The following is a 19,053-nucleotide window of genomic DNA, read 5'->3' as shown; positions in this document are numbered from 1 at the left end:
AAGGGACAAAGAAAAAAGAAGATTGGGTAAGTACTTTAGTTCTTGTTTTTCATATTTATTCTTTATTTATTATTATAAAAGTAATTAAAATTAAAAGTATGGATCTTTTTAAGTTATTTAAAACTAGAATAGGTAAAATAAGTAATAATAATAATAATATAATTAAAATTGTTCACAAAGCACACATGCGAGCAGCTTGTGGGTAATGTAATTCGATAGCGTAACGTAAGCTGCACATTTCCCGAGTGATTTACAACGTATAATGGCGCAGATAGCAGTTAGACACAGTTCAAAGGGCAATAAAACAGTAAAATTGAATTATAAATAGATGTATAATGTTACAAACTTAGAGCCAAATAGGATAAACAAATGTAGTTTCAGGTTACAATCTGAAGTCATACTAGAAAGAAAAGAAGGTTAATTCAGGTTTATTTCGATTTTCCTTTTTTTTGGTGGTTACGAGGTCGGTCGAATTGACCAGTTTTGAGATTAGGGTAGAGAAAATAACACATAAACTATAAGGATTTAGTGAAAAAAAACGTTTGAAATGCATTTAGGAGATTTTAGGGATTACACAAAGGAAATTTAAGATTTTTGAGATGACGAAAAGTATTTTTAATTTTAACATGAAAATTACTTTGCACATGGACTATTCAAAACAAATACTCAATATATTCATGGACAAAGGACAAAACTTCACTAAGGAATATGAATTTTTGTATGTGAAAGACTTGTAATATTAACTGAAAGACTGCCAAATTTCGTGAAGATATACCAATATATATATATATATATATATATAGTTATAATTATTAAATTTATATCAACTTTAAATGAGTACAAAAGAGTTAAGGAGGCATACATGACACAGTCCTGTGAATTAGCACTCTTCCGAAGAAGTCTGATTTTGACATTTTTCAGAATAATTCTAAGCTGTGTTGTTACATGGGTGGCCAACTAAAGATGGATTTTAATTTCCTACAAGTCCACAAGTCAGTGTTTGGGAAGGCATTCAACCGGGTGGAAGGGGCATCCATTTTCTTAAATGAAAAGTAATAAATTTTTGTGACTATGTCCTGAAAATTAAAAATAAAAGCAGAAAGTTTACCTTTTATACATTAAAAAGAAGAAAAAAAACTTGAGTAGCAGATGCTTCTAAAATGGTTTACAATGTTTCTGCAAGAATAAAAATATATTTTATAACATTATTATTATTACTACCAAAAACAGGTCTGACAATTCTTAGTATGTGTATTTTGGATTAACTTAGGTCTCCTAGGCTGTCCGAGCTTCATGAGATATTGTTGAGTTTATGGCCAAGGGTATTGTTGGCAGTGAGGGTTTCCAACTGATGAAGCAGTATGTTCTAATCTTCATTAGTATGAATGTAAAGAAAATTAGCTATACTCATCACTGCTTTGATTTTTAGATTTATTCTTAAGTAGGCAGTGTCCTCTGATCAGAGGTTACTGTTAATTGATATTTCCAGTTTGTACTATGTGAAGTTGTCGTGTCAAACTTGACAATCATAGCAAGGATGTTGAAATGATAAAACAATATCATAAATTAGTAAAGATGCAAAAAATTTCTGGGTGCACTTACTGAGTGATATTTAAATATCACTATTTAGTTAACTAGAGTAGCCTGAGCATTGAGAGTGGGTGCTGTTGATTAGCTGCTTCTTCTCTAGTTTATCCATTCAGAATTAAGTATGGCTATTTGTTGATATCCCTTGTGTATGTTTAGATGAAAATTATAAACAAACAAATTATTTCTATTTTTAAAAAATGGTACAAAGCTTCAAAACTTGGCAAGCTTTGTTATCTGCCTCATTCTTAATTTGTAATAGCCTTTGTGAGGAGTTTGAATTGAAATTTGTACAAGTATAATGTACATTTAATTCTCATTCTTTTTGCATGCCTTTTTTTAATGTAAGTAATGCTAGTGTTTTGTACATACTTTATTATCATTCAGTTTATTCAAACAATAACATTAAATCCATGAAATCTGTACATACTAAATTTGGTCTCTTTGTGTGATTCAGATCGTTAGTTTTAACATTAGCCATTGCAATTATTTTCATTTATTGGCATGTATGTTTTATTTTAACATGTTTACCTAGACTGTTTTTCAACAGCTAACAAGAAGGAGGCCCTCTGGTGTGAACACAAAGCTGATAAAGTGTGGGATCCTTCATCAGGAGAAAATTGGACAGATGATGAGAGTAAGTTTAATCTCTGATAAAACAATAACCTTGAAAAAATTCTACAATTTTCAGATTGAGAGATAAATAATAATGATCGAAAAAGTTTGTGGAACCAAGTCTTTTAGGTGTACAGTAGTATAAAGTTATTGCCCATTTTGTATTTTATTTCATGAATACTACAAAATATGAGTTTGAAGATGTTTTTTCAATGTGCAGGAAGTTAAACATAATAAAACTAAACCTAAGTAATATCTGTGTTTAATAAATTGATTATCATTACTGTTAACAGTTATCTATGGCTGTTTTGTCACTTCCCCAGTTTAGTTCCATTTGATATACCAATAATTATCTAAGACAATCTTTTGAATCTTAAATTGTCCAATATATGTATTGTTTGCTTGCTTAATAGCAAAAACACATGTGTACGTGCTACTGTCAAGTTTTTCTGGATACAGCCATAACTGAGTACCAGTCATTCTCTCTTTGTTTTTTGTTTTTTATTTATGCAGTTATTTTGTTTGCTATTGATCTCCAATTCTCAATTTAAAAATATTTATAATATCAGGACTTTAAGTATATATTATATGGGTGTGAGCTAAGGATTCTTCTACAGTAGGTGTCTCTGACTTGTTTGCAATAAATTCGAACAATAAATGGACAGCACACACTCCACTTGTTTTGAAATAATATATTCAAAACAAGATAAATGTATGTACAAACTTCTTTAGACTATGGAGATCAAACTAATATCTTGAACACTATACAGTTCTCTTCTTCTTGTCAAAAGTCCACTTAGGCTGATTCAATTGCTTTAGAATCCAGTTGACAAGCCAAATTATTTTTCTCTACTTTTATCACAATAGTATCAGTGAATAATTCACTTATGCTGCCTTTTGGGTTACCACAGTTGTATGCTGAACTTCCAATAATTGTCTTCTTTCCATCAAAATCCAGACAGGTGGGTTCAATTAGTTTAGAACACCCTTTGACAAGACAAATTATTCTCCTTATCTCTATCAAACTGTTAATCTCACTTTAAAATATCAACCTTTAACTTAAGGCTATTCATTCCCATGACAGCTATCTTCACATTTTCTAACTTTTCTCTGAATGAACTTTTCTTTCACTTGATTTTATTTTTTCTCTGCTCATTTGTTTGCCACTATTTATATGTTTATCACCGAAACCTCTAGAAATTTCTATAGCCTAGACATCAATGAATTACAAACACAACATACAACTCTTACTGGGTTATGTAACCAAACTTGTCATAACTGTCACATTTAAAATAATTGCTTTTAACTCTTGTTATGAAAAACCTAACGATCGTGAACTATTAACTCGCAAAATAAGTAAATTAATAATACTTACACAAAACAGTCTTGTATATCCAACATATAATGTTGGCCTTTTTAATATAACTTAATTCTTAAGATTTATATTTTTGGATTACTCTCAGATCAGGGATTCCATAGGGCCTTAAAAACCTGGAATATCAAAGAATTTGAAAACTAGTTTTCAAGGCATGGAAAGTCATGGAAACTATCAAGTTTCAGCTAAAAACAAAACTTTGTTTGATTCAGTTAAATAGCTGATTTTTAAGGAAAATACTGATTATATATGTATATATATTTTTTCCAGTTTCATTAATATTGCATGCAACAACAATATTTTCATCTCATGAAATATTGGCAATAAGCAAAGTGTTCTGCTTCACTAGTTTCTCTACCTAAATAAGTAATAACTGATGCCAAGTTCATTGACATATATTGATAATAAAGTTGTGTGATTAAGTTTTGAATCTAACTGTAAAAAAGGTTGTGACATGTGCTGTGATCTACTTGTATTCACAGGGTTAGTAATATGTGCAACCACAAAAGTTTTTCATCTCATGAAATCTTGACAATAAGCTAAATGGCTGCTTCACTAGCTTCTTGACCTGACAGAGTTAGTAACTGATTCAGATGTTAAGTATTGCTAGACAGTCTCACTATTGTGATTCTCAGACTGCTTTTAATTGTACAGAAAAATTTCTTGCAATCGCGTAAATCCACAAGCAGGCAACTAATCTTTTGACAATTGGAAAGTCATTTTGAAAGTAGTCTACTTTGTTACAAGTATGAGAGAGACATAATAGATCTGTGATATGCATCCATTTCCTCTTTAAGTAACTGATATATATCTGCTGAAAGTACTATCAAAGAATACAGGGGTGCCTATTGCAACATGTGTGATCCTATGTATCAATCACTGGTGGCTATGCCTTTTAGTATGAAACTCCCAGAGTTATCATCTCACCTTTTTGTGCCTTGTTTCAGTTGATTAATGTTTTTATACTGTCTAACTATTAATATAATTAGATTATTATAACCAAGACACCTCATTTTTTACACCACAGGTCAGGAAACATCATGGAAAATAAGTCATGGAATTTAATTAACTTTGATGGCAGGAACCCTGTCAAGTGTATCTTATTTTTTTATCATAATAGTTTTGTAATTTTCTTATCAAATAAAAACTCTGTGATTGTTTTTCCCTCCAACAGTTGAGGCTTTTCTTGATCTCTCCTGCTGTGCTGTTGTCCCTGGAAGTGGACGGAACAAGGAGTATGCTTTGCATTTGCTTCATCTCTCCAAAGGAAACTTGCAAGTTAGCACTGTTCTTATTTCATGTAGTATTATTATTATATTTTGTATATCTTTAGAAAATCTGTTGTGTTAAGCAAAAAAAAAATCTGTTATATAATGTTTTATCTCTTGTAAAACTTTTCACTATGTGTGAATTATTACTTTTAAATCCTAGATTATGAACCTTAGCTTACTGGATGCAAGTGAGAAAGAGGCATTAAAGATCCAAACCTAGCTTCAATTTGATACAATTAATCCCTTACAATAAACTTCATAAGCTGGTAGTATAATAACAGTTGCTACTACTTATATAGTGAAAAACAAAGTAGTATTACATTCAAACAAACAAATTTAGTTTCAAAATAAAAGCCTATTTTGAAATATTTAGTATATCATATTTATAAACATCCCTTCATAGACAAAAAATTGACAATTGACTTTTCTAGGGTTTCATATAGGATCATTTTATGGCTAAAATAAAAATAATCCTCAAAATTACTTGCCTGTTTTTCTATAAATTTTCTTGCTGAGCAGCAGTTCTTTTCTATTAGAATATAATATGTTTTATTTGAAAAATTTAGTGTATCATACTTATAAATGTGGTTTGATAGAAATAATTGGTATTTCTAAGATTTCATCAAGGATCATTTTGTGGCTAAAATGAAAAAATTCATAAAAATTAATTGACTTGTGTTTTTCTGTGAAACGTCTTTCTGTATGGAAATTTTATTTTCATAAGCATTTGTTTTTATCATTTTTTTAAGAGTGCTTTGATTGCGTATCACCTCTGGTTGTAAATTTTCTTGTAAAACACAAGCCTTGGAACTGCATTTGAGAAATACTTATAATTATGGCCCAAAATTTACAAATTTTCTTGCAGTCTTTCACAAAGATTCTAACTGATCTTCCATAGATTCTAGCTTTTCCTTATCAGGTTTAACTGGTTAACTCCAAGAATATGTGTGTAAATGCACTCGTGTATTTGCTCATTCCTTTTATCAGTTGCAGATGTGAACTTTTTAAAGAAAGAAGCAACTGCAAATATGTGTGTGCATATATATGTAAAATTAAAAAACTAAGTTAAAACCAAAAAGTAAGGTACTTCTCCAGTGAGATGTTAATATTACTTTATTTGGATTGTTCCCACTATTCACGTGTTCCAAGAGCCTCCTTTTCATTTCAGACGTCATAGGGATTGGTAGACTGTGTTTTCTAGATTAAGTTTGCAGTATTTTTTAGATTGTAGTGATACTTCGGTAACATTCAAGCAGTTTAAAGTTATCGTAACTGTTGAAAATGACTATGTTTTTTGAATTTGTCCATAAAAAAACTTGAATCCCAAATTGAATAGATAGTTGAGTACTGATGAGCTTTTGTTCAAGTATCTTGAAAATAAAATATGCAAGTTACTAATTACATATGTATCATAACTGAAATGTTTCTTTATACTTTTTTCTTCACTTGATAATGGCCTCTAAACATCCAAGAGCTTGGATAGTTAATTGCTCATTATATTAATTTATAACTTATTGCAGGAGGTGGACATTTTAATTGTCTTATGTTGTATATAACTTAACTATAGGAGGGGGGGGACTTTGGTTATAGTGAATTTATTTATTATATGATGTAATTTTTTTCACTGAGCAAATTAATGTGAATAGTGCAGTCTTTGATAGTCAAAATGTGAAAACTTAGAACCTTATAATTTTTGGTGTTAATTTAGTAACTTTTTTTTATTGTATGGTGTAGTTTTGTTTAGGATTATTGAGTTAAAATGTGAAAAGTGCAACTTTTTGGTAACAGAATTGTAGAAGATTAAAACCTTATAATTTTCTGATTATAGAGGTTTTTATAGTGGACTGGGTTGTACCATTTAGTGTCCCTTCTCTTCCACTCAAAATCAGAAGGGGGATATTATGTAAACTTAAATATGAAGGTAAAATTTAACTAAGTTTATGGGCTTAGCTCATTGAGTTCTTTGCATGTGTGAAGAATGATACGGTTCAACAATACTTATGTTAACTCTGAGTTTTATAACATATCTTCACAACAATAGGTAAGATTTTGTTCAAGATTACAAGTATTTTGTATACAAAGAATGAGATTACTTTAACTAAAAATTTGTTATTTTTGTGTTGTAGTTATTTGCACTCAGACTGAATATTTTGAGTATCACCATCAGTGTATTGTGCAATGAAATGTTTAAAATTAAGAAATAGAAAAAGTGTGCATATATTTTAATTTTGCGGCGAATAATCGTAAAATATCATCTTTTGGTTATATTCTTAATTGGAAGTCTTTACATTTTCACATGTAGTTTATTTTTAATGTTTTATTTTCCTTTCCTTTCCTTTGGTGATATTATTTATCGCAGCAAATGTCAACGAGCATCCTCGAGAAATTTTAAGGTATCATTAGCAGAAAGTTGCTGCTTTCGTGTACTACACTAAGACTTATGAACCGAGGCAAAGTTTTGGTTATATTTGAAACAGTTATTAAACCTTTCTAATATACATTTGAAAACATAACACATAACTAACTAAATTAAAAAAACAAAACCTAAATACACTTTCTTTCTAAGTAATATATTTCTAGGTGAAAAACAACACTTTGTGCTAGAAAGGATTTAAGCTGCAACAATACTAAGAGCAGTTTGGAGAGATTGTTCAAAATTCTCTGCACCAATTTGAAAATAATAATGGAATATTGTTGTATAAAATCAGCTCTTTTTGTTGGCATGAAACATCTAAAGAAATAAGTAGCATTGAGTGTAAAATCATGACTGTGTTTAGAAGTGGGTGTGGCTTCTATTAAGAGTTCCCAAGAGATTTATTTTTCCTTTCTTTGAACTTGCCCTAAGGAATTTGAAGGAAGAATATGTAAACAAAACAATCAGCCTAGTTTTTGTATATACATTGAGGTCAAGTGTACAAAAGAAATTACTTAAATTACAAAGATCAAAAGCTAAGACTTGTAAACGCTTGTGCATCATGGGACAACAAGACCAAAGATTAATTTTTTTTTTAAGTTTCTTTTGAAATAAAGGAATTAAAATATTAAATTATAACACATTATAATGCTAATTTCATTGATATATATTGGTAGTAAAGTTGCTTAAATTTTGAATGTAACTCAGTAAAACGTTGTGACATGCAGAAAGGGGACCTGTAAACTTAGGGTTAATAGGGGTGTCATATTTACAGGGTATGGTTATAACTAAAAGTGTGGCAATACAGTGATATGATACTTGCATCGTATCATGAAACTGTGATACTATTGTATCGATATATTGTCTGATATGATATGATTTATGTATCTTCATGAAATTTGGCAAGCTTTCAATAAAGATTGTGTCTTTTGTACAGAAAAAATCAGAATTTCTAATAAAATATTTTTGATAAAAATTAATGATTCAGTAAAGGAAGATGAGTATTGAGTACTACATGTTGTCTTCATGTCTTTTATCAAAAACATTACATGCAAAGTAACATAATAAATTAACAATAAAAAATAGATATTAACTTTTTTTTATTTTACTTCTCTTGCCAGCTGCCACTTAGTTGATTAAACCTGAGAATTTGAAAAAGCACTTTAGAGTGTGAAATAATTAAATAAGACAATATTAGTAATATAGATTATAAATTACAGACAAGACTGTCAAACTTTGTAACAAACCATTGGTATCCTATCGCGGCATCAATATCTAGATTAGTATCGTATCAACTACTATGATGAGATATGCACCCCAAGTCATAACTCTAAGGGTGTTTTCTGAGACCTGAATTTCACCTGGTTGGATCAAAATATAATGGTTTATTAATTAGACATATTTTTGTCATGTGGTTAGTCTTTAAATAACTTATCCTGTTTGAGAATTCCAAAAATGAATCTGTAATATGTGTCATCCATGAAAGATGTGATAGAGAGGAACTAAAGAGATTTCAAAAATGTGAAGAAAAAAAATGTAAACTAAGTTTAAACCTTGTGAATAAGTGCAAAGTATATGAATTAATAACAAACTTTTTAAATCTTAAGTCTGCCACCTGTAGGTGAAAAGAATCAAATCAATATAATGAAACTAAAAAAAAAGATATTTAGAATCTGAAATTAAATGTAATGAAATAAGGGTAACAAAATTAGAAAAACTATTAATTATATGAAGAAAAATTGCAATTAAAGAGTTGTATTTAGGGGTGTGTACATAAGTTTTTCAAATTATACTTTAAATGGTGTCAAAAAAAAGTATTATCTTGTAAATGAAGATTTGCTCTTCCCCCTAAAAAATTTGTTTTATGATTATTTACATGAGTTTGAATTTCTCTTAACGGACCTTAAGGACTGTGCGATTAATCCATTGACACAGATATACTTTGATAATGTACATACACACATTTTTAGTATTGGTTTAAGTGGTTTACAATTTTAACCCAATACCATGAAAACTACAGTTTTAAAGAAATACTATAGAAATGCTCATTTGATGACAAGTATATATTGTGCTGATTAGATTTTTGTGTGTGTGTGTGTTCTAGTTGGCTGTTGATTGATGCAAACTTTGGACCCTACTTATAGTACACTGTTGGCATTATTCTTTTGTGAAAAATTTCAAGAAATAATTTTTCTCAACTGTTTTTTGAATCAAATTTTATGCTAATCTATTTTTTATTAGGATTTAGTATAGATGAAAAGTACTTGCCTGATTTTTGCTGTTTCACTATTAACTGTTGATATTTTTTTAATAGGAAAGTATCTTGATGCTTATGAATTGTAACCCCCTATTTCCATTAAGTCATCCTCTTCATACTTACCGGTATACAGGTAAGCATTTAAAAAGTTTTATTTTCTTTTGGGTTTGACCTAGTTGTTAGCATATTTGTACTATGAGAGTTCATGGTTCGTGTTCTGTTACCCCAAGACTTATTGCTCATCTTGGGGCTGTGGGTGGATTATAAGAGCAATTGTCAAATCCCACTATTTGGGAGCTGTTGATTAGCTAACTTCCCACTATTCTGTTGATTCAAAATTAGGAATAGCTGTGCACAAATATCTCTTGTGTAGTTTTTCACAAAAATAAAGTTTCACATTAGTTGTTTCCATTTGCAGTATTTTCACTGCTGCCATATGTGTCACATTATTGTAAGAAAATAGGATTGTATCTTGTTCAAGATTCCAAATGAACATGCCTGTCCTATTTATGGCTTCTAGGAAATGCAAGTTATCTGTTAATCCTATCCAGACCTTATAGCACCTTTTCAGGTGTCACTTTTTAATGTTTATTTAGAATAATTTGCAATGAAAAATGTTTAAATATGTTCTCTTCCTTAAAGAAAGCATCTCTTGGAATAAAATAAACTTTTTTTTTCTTCCAGAAACTGACAAATGGAATCCAGAAGAAGTAGAGACATACCATCATGCTCTGAATAAATGTGATAAAGATTTCTTTAGGATGTCTAAAGAGGTTGGTTTATTTTATATAACTCACCATAAACAAAGTGTTGTAATATTTTATAGTTATTTTAACAAACTTTTTGAGAAAAATAATGCTAGGCACTATGCATCAACTGTTTTCCAGTCTGTTTCAAAAGTAAATTAGAATTTATTTCTTTTTTTTAATAGCCTTAGAAATGATGAATGTATCCGTTTATTTTGTTGTTTTTACCAGGTTTTTGGTTTCATACATTCACTTTTGAGAATATTAACACCATATGATTGGTCATTAGTGTATCATGTGTATAACTAATATATTATGTGACATGAGTCATAGCATCACAACAGTAATTACTAATTTTCAACCACACTACAGAATAACATTGGTGTCATTACTACTTTAATTATTATAGCAAGTTGTGACTGTTCAACTCTCTCTCTCTCTCTACAGGCATCCTTTTCTGCACATGTCACAAGGTTTTGTGAGTTATATTCAAAATTTAATTGAACTACTTTCTTATCATGGTATATAAATAAAGTTAGCTAACAATTCAAATTTTAATATTATGTAAGTTTTAAGTTCTTAATTTTATAAGGCAATATTTAAAAAAAAAACTGAATTTCTCCTAGTATGAGAATTGTGACATCTGCTTCCTAGGTATCCCCTCTTCTCTAATTTATTTTCCACCCTTCCAAGAAGTATGAAATTTAACATAAATTACTCATTATAATGTCTTTGCACAGGCAAAGCATAATTTTTATAGTCTTCAATTTAACTGGTTACAGTACCATAAACAAGAAAGCCAGACTCCTCTTGCCACGCCTGCCTGTCACATCCTCTCTTTCACAATTTGCCAATAGTTCTCTCTGATGTTATATTCTATATTATTTATAACCAATAGAAAGCCAGAGTTTTCATCTATCAAATGTTTTCTGTATAGAGAATTGTCTATTTTGCTTCCAGTTCAAATTTTATCACCATAGGAATCACATAGACAAGCTTAGCTAAATTTTTAACGGCTCTTGTTGCACAGTTAGAAGGCCAGAAAAATTGTGATAGTTATAGAATATTATCTGCTTTTTATGTCTTATTATTCTGTGTTCTTTGTTGCATTACTTAAATAAATAAAAAATTATTTAGTGCAGTCGTACCATTTGTATAAAAAAAAAAAAAAAGACGACCCTGGGTAAATATTATATTTCTTGTTTTTCATGTGTATTCTTTATTTGTTGTTATAAAAATAACTAAAATGTAAAAATTAAAAATATTTAGGTTAGATCAGGTAAAATAAAGAATAATAATAAAACATTTTCATGGCGGTACACTCACGAATAGCTTGTGCATTACATAATTCAATAAGGTAACGTGGGTTACACATTTGCCAAGTTATTTACAACTTTTGGGATGGGAATATTAATTAGACATGTTTCAAAAAGCAATAAAACAATAAAATTTAAGTATAAATGGCATATACTGTTTAAAGCTATTTAGAATAAACAAATGTTGTTTCATGCTACAATTTGAAGTCATTCTAGAAATAAATGAAGGATAATTCAGACTTATATTTTTTTTTTTGTTGTTGTTGCACGTGTGGTTACAAGGTCAGTCAAGTTGATCAAACTCATATAGAGTTAAGGTAGAGAGAATAACAGAAAAAATATACAGATTTATGGGGGGGGGGGTTGAAATTTATTTAGGAGGTCTTAGGGATTGAGCAAATGAAATTTGAGATTTTTCAGATAAGGAAAAGTATTTTTTATCTTAACATGAAAATTCTTTCCACATGGAGCAATCAACACTTTGACTCCATACATTCATGGAGAAATTTTAATAATTCTGATTTTTCTTACTGAAAGCTTGCAAAATTTCATTAAGATACACAAACCATATTAGAAGTTATAGTATGGAAACTGTAAAGGTCAATTTTGGGTTAATTTGTAGATCGAATCAACCAAGCTCATAACAAGAGAATTAAATTAACATAACTGACAAAATCTAGTAAGATAAAATACGTCATGTCTGTTCGCCATACTGACCATCTATGGATGTCAAACAAAGCCAGTTTTAGTCTGTACTAATAATTTTACAGTTACAGAATGCCCTACATATAAAATCAGAATGTAAAAGATTCTTATTACAGACAACTTTATTCTCATAGTATATGAAAAATGATTACATTGCTGTCATATAATATTTTCATTCACAACATTAGTAGCATGGGACCATTATGACTAACTATGCATGAGATGTAAATAATAACATGGTTGGTTTATATATATACACACACACACACACATACACATGTGTATTATATATGCTTTCATATTGTCAGCACTTTGGTGGATTCTGGCTCATGCCAGCTGTTTTAAGTTTTATTATTGATTTTTGAAAGATGTTGTTTTTTTCTTTTTACAAGAAATATGGAAATTTATTTCAAATGCATTATTTTTTTTTAGTATTGTAATGGCTCGGCCACATACATTTTGGATTATTTTGCTTTTCTCTTTGATTGGCAGTTTGTATTATTTGTTTTTACTAAGGTTTTGGATGAAAAATTAAGTTAGTCATTAAATTAACCCCCATCATCTTGCACCTTTCAGTTGTCACGTGTGTGCCTGCATATCAAATTTAAAATTTTAATTTAAATAATATGATTCTAACTGTTTCAACAAATCTTTACTTAAAAATGTTTTGAAATTAATATTTGTCATTATTTCAAACATTTTTGGTGTACTTCACAAAGAAGAATTAAAAAAAGTTCCAACTCTGAGGAGTTTTGATTTTAAACAATGGGTTTGTCAGTTTGTTTAGAATTTTTCTACCCATCCTAAAGTATGGGTCTGTATTTACCAAGAAACTGTCATTTCTTAAAAATATAATGATTCTTGTCTTGTTTAAGGTGATTTTCATTCACTATTGGTGGTGGTATTACTACAGCCCTTCATTGACACCATTTTGTGATGTCACCTTATGTGGTCTGAACAATTATTAATGAAATCCAGACTTGAAAGTAGCTAGATTAAAACACTGATAGAAAATATTCTAATCTGTCTGTGTCAGTATACAGTAAATAAAGTAATCCCTGTAATTAGCATTAATCTGTGGTCTGTCAAAATATTGGCTACTCAGAAGAGCTCCCAGTGGTATGAACTAAATATTGTAATGTAAAGTTTACAATATTTAGAAACAAACCAAAACTTTTGGAATTTTTTTATTGTGGCTTTTGACATTCTTTTCGTTCCTTAGATATTTTTGTGTTAAATGATATCTTCTTAAAAGCTACATGAATTTTCTTCAATAACAAAACATCAAGTAAGTTCAGCTAAGGTTTAATGAATACTGTGACAATAAACTATTCAGGTGACTCGACTCTTTTTTATTGAAGATTGTTCTTAAATTTATCATATTCAGATAACATACACAAATCATTAAAAGTATTGTATTTATTCGATATAAGTTTATTTCAACCAAGAATATTGTTGGCAAAAATCTTGATACGTAGCAAAAGTAAGGTGAGACCACTTTGATAGGTAAGATCATAGATCACTGCTAAATGTTTATTGTGTTTGCCGTGTTTTTTACCACTTATAGCTGGAACTGGTAAGTGCTTCAATCAGAAAATTAAGTATTGAAAGAAGTGTCAAACAAGTTCAAACTAACTGGATATACAGAATGTAACTTTCTGATCACTTATAAAAACATTGAAATTCTAAGACAAAAGAAGTATTTTATTTTTTCAAAGAGTGTCTCACATTAAGAGTTTGGAAACTTCATAACTTCAAAATTATAAAAATACTAAATTATAATATTTTTTTCTAGCAGAAACTGGATACTACTTCAAAAGTTTGTACTAAATTTGGTTAAGTATCCCTACTGTGAAAAGAGATATATCAGTGATAGCCCTCCAGTCCATAAACAAATAGATAGGTCCAAATTTATAATCAAAGCAAAGAATTAAGAAAAAGACAAGTAGTAAATGGACTATATATGTAAATTGCTTTTTTTTTCGTAATATATCAGAATGGTCAGATTACTAAAAATATATTTGTAACCTAGATTGACAGTTACTGTGTAAGTAGTTTTCCATTGTTGATAGTTATTAATCTGTAATATTTCTGACACCCCTTTTAACTTAATGATTAAGATCTATTTCTTGAGGTTAAACTAGGACTCTAGTGACAAAATATTGATATACAAGGATTTGTTATAATACATTCATTGTAAATCCTGTGGTTATAAAATAGATTGTATATCTTCAATAAATGTTTAATTTTAACTTTGTTGAATACATTTCAGATTGGGACAAAAACAGTGAAGCAATGTGTGCAGTTTTACTATCTTTGGAAAAAGGTGTGCCCAGATGAATACAAACGGTTGAGATCAATACGGAGGAAACGAGAACAAGAAAGTATAGACTATAATCTGAGATCAAACCTACAAAACCCAGTGCAAGAAGACACCTTTACTTACAACTCTGTAAATACAGTTCCTGACAACAAAGTAAGTAGAATGGCTTTCCTATACAAAACCAAATATTATTTTTCAGGGATTGTGTTTTAAGTACTTAAGCTTTCCTTCATGACTAATAAATGTCCATCATTTGAATAAATTGATATGTAACATAATTGATTTGCAATGTTCAGAAAATATTTCAATTCATGTCTCAATTCTACTGTCAGCTGTATGGATTTTTTTCAAAATGCAGTGGTTAAGGCTATTTTTACATAGAAATTTGGTGAGATGAAGATCACTTATAGAACTATCTGCATAAATATGTCATGCTAGTCATGTTGGTATTCAATATGTTCTGTATTTAATGTTACCCATTTTCAAGGCTTTTAATCAAGATATGTTTCTAAAAATTAATGTCCTGACTGGAAGGGATTATAAAGATATTCAGAAGATTTCATTAGATTATTTTATTTCAATAACTTGTTTTTTCAATAAAATTCTAAAAATTATCACATCACTGATACTGATGAATAATAGAATATGTTTTCTAAGTTTTGGCCTAGTACTTTTTAGATTAATTATAGCTCTGACAAAATCAAGTTTAGGTGTAGGGGTTGTATTTTTAATTGTATTGATTTTTGTATTTTAATCAAGGAAAATACTATTAAAACAGTGTAAAAAGTTGACTATTAGGTTGAAAAGAGGCTAAAATGAATAATGAATAAAAAAAAATATCTTGCTAAAATGTAACTACATTTAAATCTGTGACATAAAATATTTTCTCCAAATATTTTTTGACTTATAAAAATTCTTATGGTAATTCTGTATTACAAAAAATGTGCTGAGAAATATCTTTTTCATGTTGAACTACATTACCCCTTCCATTACGGGCTAGGTGGAATCCACCAGCTTGTAACCACAAAAGTATCCATGAGAGTAATTATACTCTGAGTTTTGATAATTTATGCAAATCTATACAAAATTTTGCAGGTTATTGGTAAACATTACAAGGTTTTTCATACAGAAAATATCAGGTTTTAAAAGTAAGTATTAAGATTTTCTCGTCAACCATTTTCTTTCAGAATGTGGACTATCCAACATGCAAAGAAGTTTTGATTTTAAGATTAAAAATACTTTAAAATACTTTGAAAATTTTCAAATTTCACATGCGGAATATTTATAATTTCCAAATAATTATAAAATTTTTGTAGAAAAAACTATATTTTATTTATTTTCACTACTGTATTTCTCTAGCGATTGGTACGAGTTGACCGGCTTCGTAACCTCGATAAAAAAATTAGAAAAGAAATACAAATTATGCTTTTTTCGTTCTAGAATCACTACAAATTATAACACAAAAACACAACTTTTTAGTCAAAATAGCTTAAATCTCATAAAATTATACATTTATATATATTTATTATTTTTATTATATTGATCTTCCAGCCATGCCTGGCTAACAATATAGAAGTTATGATGACACGGTGGACGTGCACTCATGTTTCCATATTCAATAATATATAACTGACCTTTAGTCTTTACAGAGTGACCTGTCTTGGCTGTATTTTAGTAGACTATTATTTTGTAAAGTACAGTCACATTTCAATTATCATACATTATATATGTATATAGGTTATTGCTAATTAGAAATAAGTTGTTAAACATATTTTCCTTAGAACATAGAACAGTAATTAAAGAAATAAAGCGAACAATTATCTCCTCTAGTTATGACATTTGTACTTGTTTGCCGCTTGTCGTAGGTTGCTAAGCCTTATGAAATTTTCCACGTGGAGGATGTGAAAAGAAGTTTTATATATACATTTTAAATAACCAAAAATCCTAAATTACTATATCAATACCATAGAATTCTGTTATAATTTATCAAGCATAGTAACTAAACTGTATTTGGGTCTAAGAAAAATATGAAATTTCAAGCTCAATAAAGACACAACCTATCTCATTGAAATCTTGATTTAAAAGAAAGAAATGATGCTAGGTACATTAGAAAGGCTTAGAAAACCACTAGGGGGACATTTTAAACTTCCAATTGGTTATTCATGTCATATATAGAAGTAAGTGTTTATAAGGGAGCATTTCCAAAAATGGAAAGAGGTGGGTGGGGGCCACTGTGTTTGATTCAGTACATGAGCAATATCTTAGCAAATTATGTTCTAGCTTCTCCATATCGATAGTTTGAGTTACTAATTCATACGAAACTGTAGATTTTGTACTTTGACATCACAAACATCTAATTTGAACCAGTGCTGCATTCAACATACCACGTGACACACAAAAGTTGATGTTTAGCTGTGTTTTTTAATTTTTACCTTTAAGTTAGGAAATTGACTAACATATACTAAAATTTGAATTATAATCTACCATTTGATACCAAACTTATTGACATAGATTCATAAAGTAGTAGTTGAATAAATTTTGAATGCAATTCAACAAACATGTAAAACATACTGAGCTTAGCTGAATTTTTAATAGCTCATATTTCATAGAAAGGCAGAAAATTTGTGATAGTTATAGGACATTTTACAGGTTATTATTCTGCATTCATAGGTCCATTATTTAATTAAATAAAAAAATTATTTAGTATAGTAGTACCATTAGTATTAAAAATAAGGTTAAGTTTTGAGAGTTGACAGCAAAAAAAAAGACCCAGGTAAGTACTATATTTCTTGTTCTTCATGTGTAGGTTAGGTTAGGTAAAATAAAGAATAATAATTTTCAAGAGATATGCTCACCAGTAGCCTGTGCCTTACTCAATTTGATAAGAGAAACATGAACTACACATTTGCCAATTGATTTACAACTTATGTGGTGGGATTATTAGTTAAACACGGTTCAAAGGGCAATAAAAAATAAAATTTTAAGTAGAAAAATATTTAGACTGCTATGAGTTTAAAGCTATTTAGGATAAACAAATTTAGTTTCATTTTACAATTTGCAGTCATTCTAGAAAGGAGTAACTTAGATTTATTTTGTATTTTTTGTTTTGGTTACGAGGTCAATCAAATTTACCAACCCTGTATATAGTTAGGGTAGAGAAAATAACAGATAAATATAAAGTTTTACTGAAAAAAAAAAACGTTTAAAATTTATTTAGGAGGTCTTAGAGATTATACTAATGAAATTTGACAAATTTCAGATTAAAAAAAGGATTTTTAATTAATCTTAACATGAAAATCACTTTGCACTTGGAGTAGTCAACATTTTGACTCCATATAATCATGTAGAAATGCTTAGTGAAAATCCTTCATTAAATATTCTGATTTTTTTTGTCTACAAATGACTTGTAATGCTTACTGAAAGCTTGCAAAAAATTTTTAAGATACACAAAACATATTAGAAGTTATAGTATGGAAACTATAAAGGTCAATTTGGGGTCACAAAATTGACTGAGCCCCTAGTGAGAGTGTTAATAAAACAGAGCATGTTAACAAAAATGTTGGATTTGATATGTAAAGGTAGGTTTTTTTCATTTAAATTACATAATAACCAAATTATGATAAGTTATTTTATCAAATTGCTATGGTCTTCTCATAATAGCTTAAACGTTTTACTATACAGTTTTTTGTTTCTTTCAGGATGAAATGAAAAGGCTAGAAACACCACTAAACAATGGCCCATTGAAGTTCAGCAGCCAGACATCACCACAGTTTGGCTCCATGTCACCACTGTTGTCAACTACTAGCAGTTCAGGAAGAGATATTCCAGTTGGTGGCTATGAACCAGCCCCACAGTTACAAGATCAGTTTCCCTGCCAAGTCTGTGGAAGGTATGTGGGAATTATACTGCAACTTTAGGTGACTGCAGTTGTTACTGCTAAATTTCAATAATTTTACACTAGAAGTATGTAAGTATTAAAATCACCTTTTTTTTCTATTATTGTGTTTTTTTGTTTTTTTTAACTACAATACAGTACTCTTAATTGAGAGTTTTATTTCTTTGTACCATTTTAAATGTCCCCTGGTGGGACAGCAGTAAATTTACAGACTCAGAATGTTAAAAGCTGGGGTTCATGGACATGGTAGGTAGCCCAATCTGGCTTTTTCTGTGAAACAATTACAATTTTAATCACGAATCTGTAGATGACTGATAACATATTTCAAGTCTCCTGGTATGTAGGTAGTAACTAATTACAAAACCAGTGTTAACTTAATAGTTCTCAAATGATATAATGAAATCTATTTTGAACTAGGTTAACATATTTTATTATGTTTTGTGCTGGTCAAATAGTGAATGAAAGGAATGTGTTATTCCTATTGCCACAAGTATCCTTTACTGTGCATCACACAAGGCTTTAGTGTTTTATATTCAAAATGTTAAGTTAC

General features: G+C 29.4%; 1 pseudogene; it reads left to right on the top strand.

Annotated features, from left to right (window-relative positions):
• Positions 1–19,053, top strand: part of LOC106465261 — a 76,328-nt pseudogene that overhangs the window by 46,775 nt on the left and 10,500 nt on the right.

The sequence above is a fragment of the Limulus polyphemus genome, unplaced genomic scaffold (assembly GCF_000517525.1).
Source record: "Limulus polyphemus unplaced genomic scaffold, Limulus_polyphemus-2.1.2 Scaffold1888, whole genome shotgun sequence".
Lineage (NCBI taxonomy): Eukaryota > Metazoa > Arthropoda > Merostomata > Xiphosura > Limulidae > Limulus > Limulus polyphemus.
Note: the sequence above shows the minus strand (reverse complement) of the source record. Positions and strands in the feature narration are given on the sequence as shown.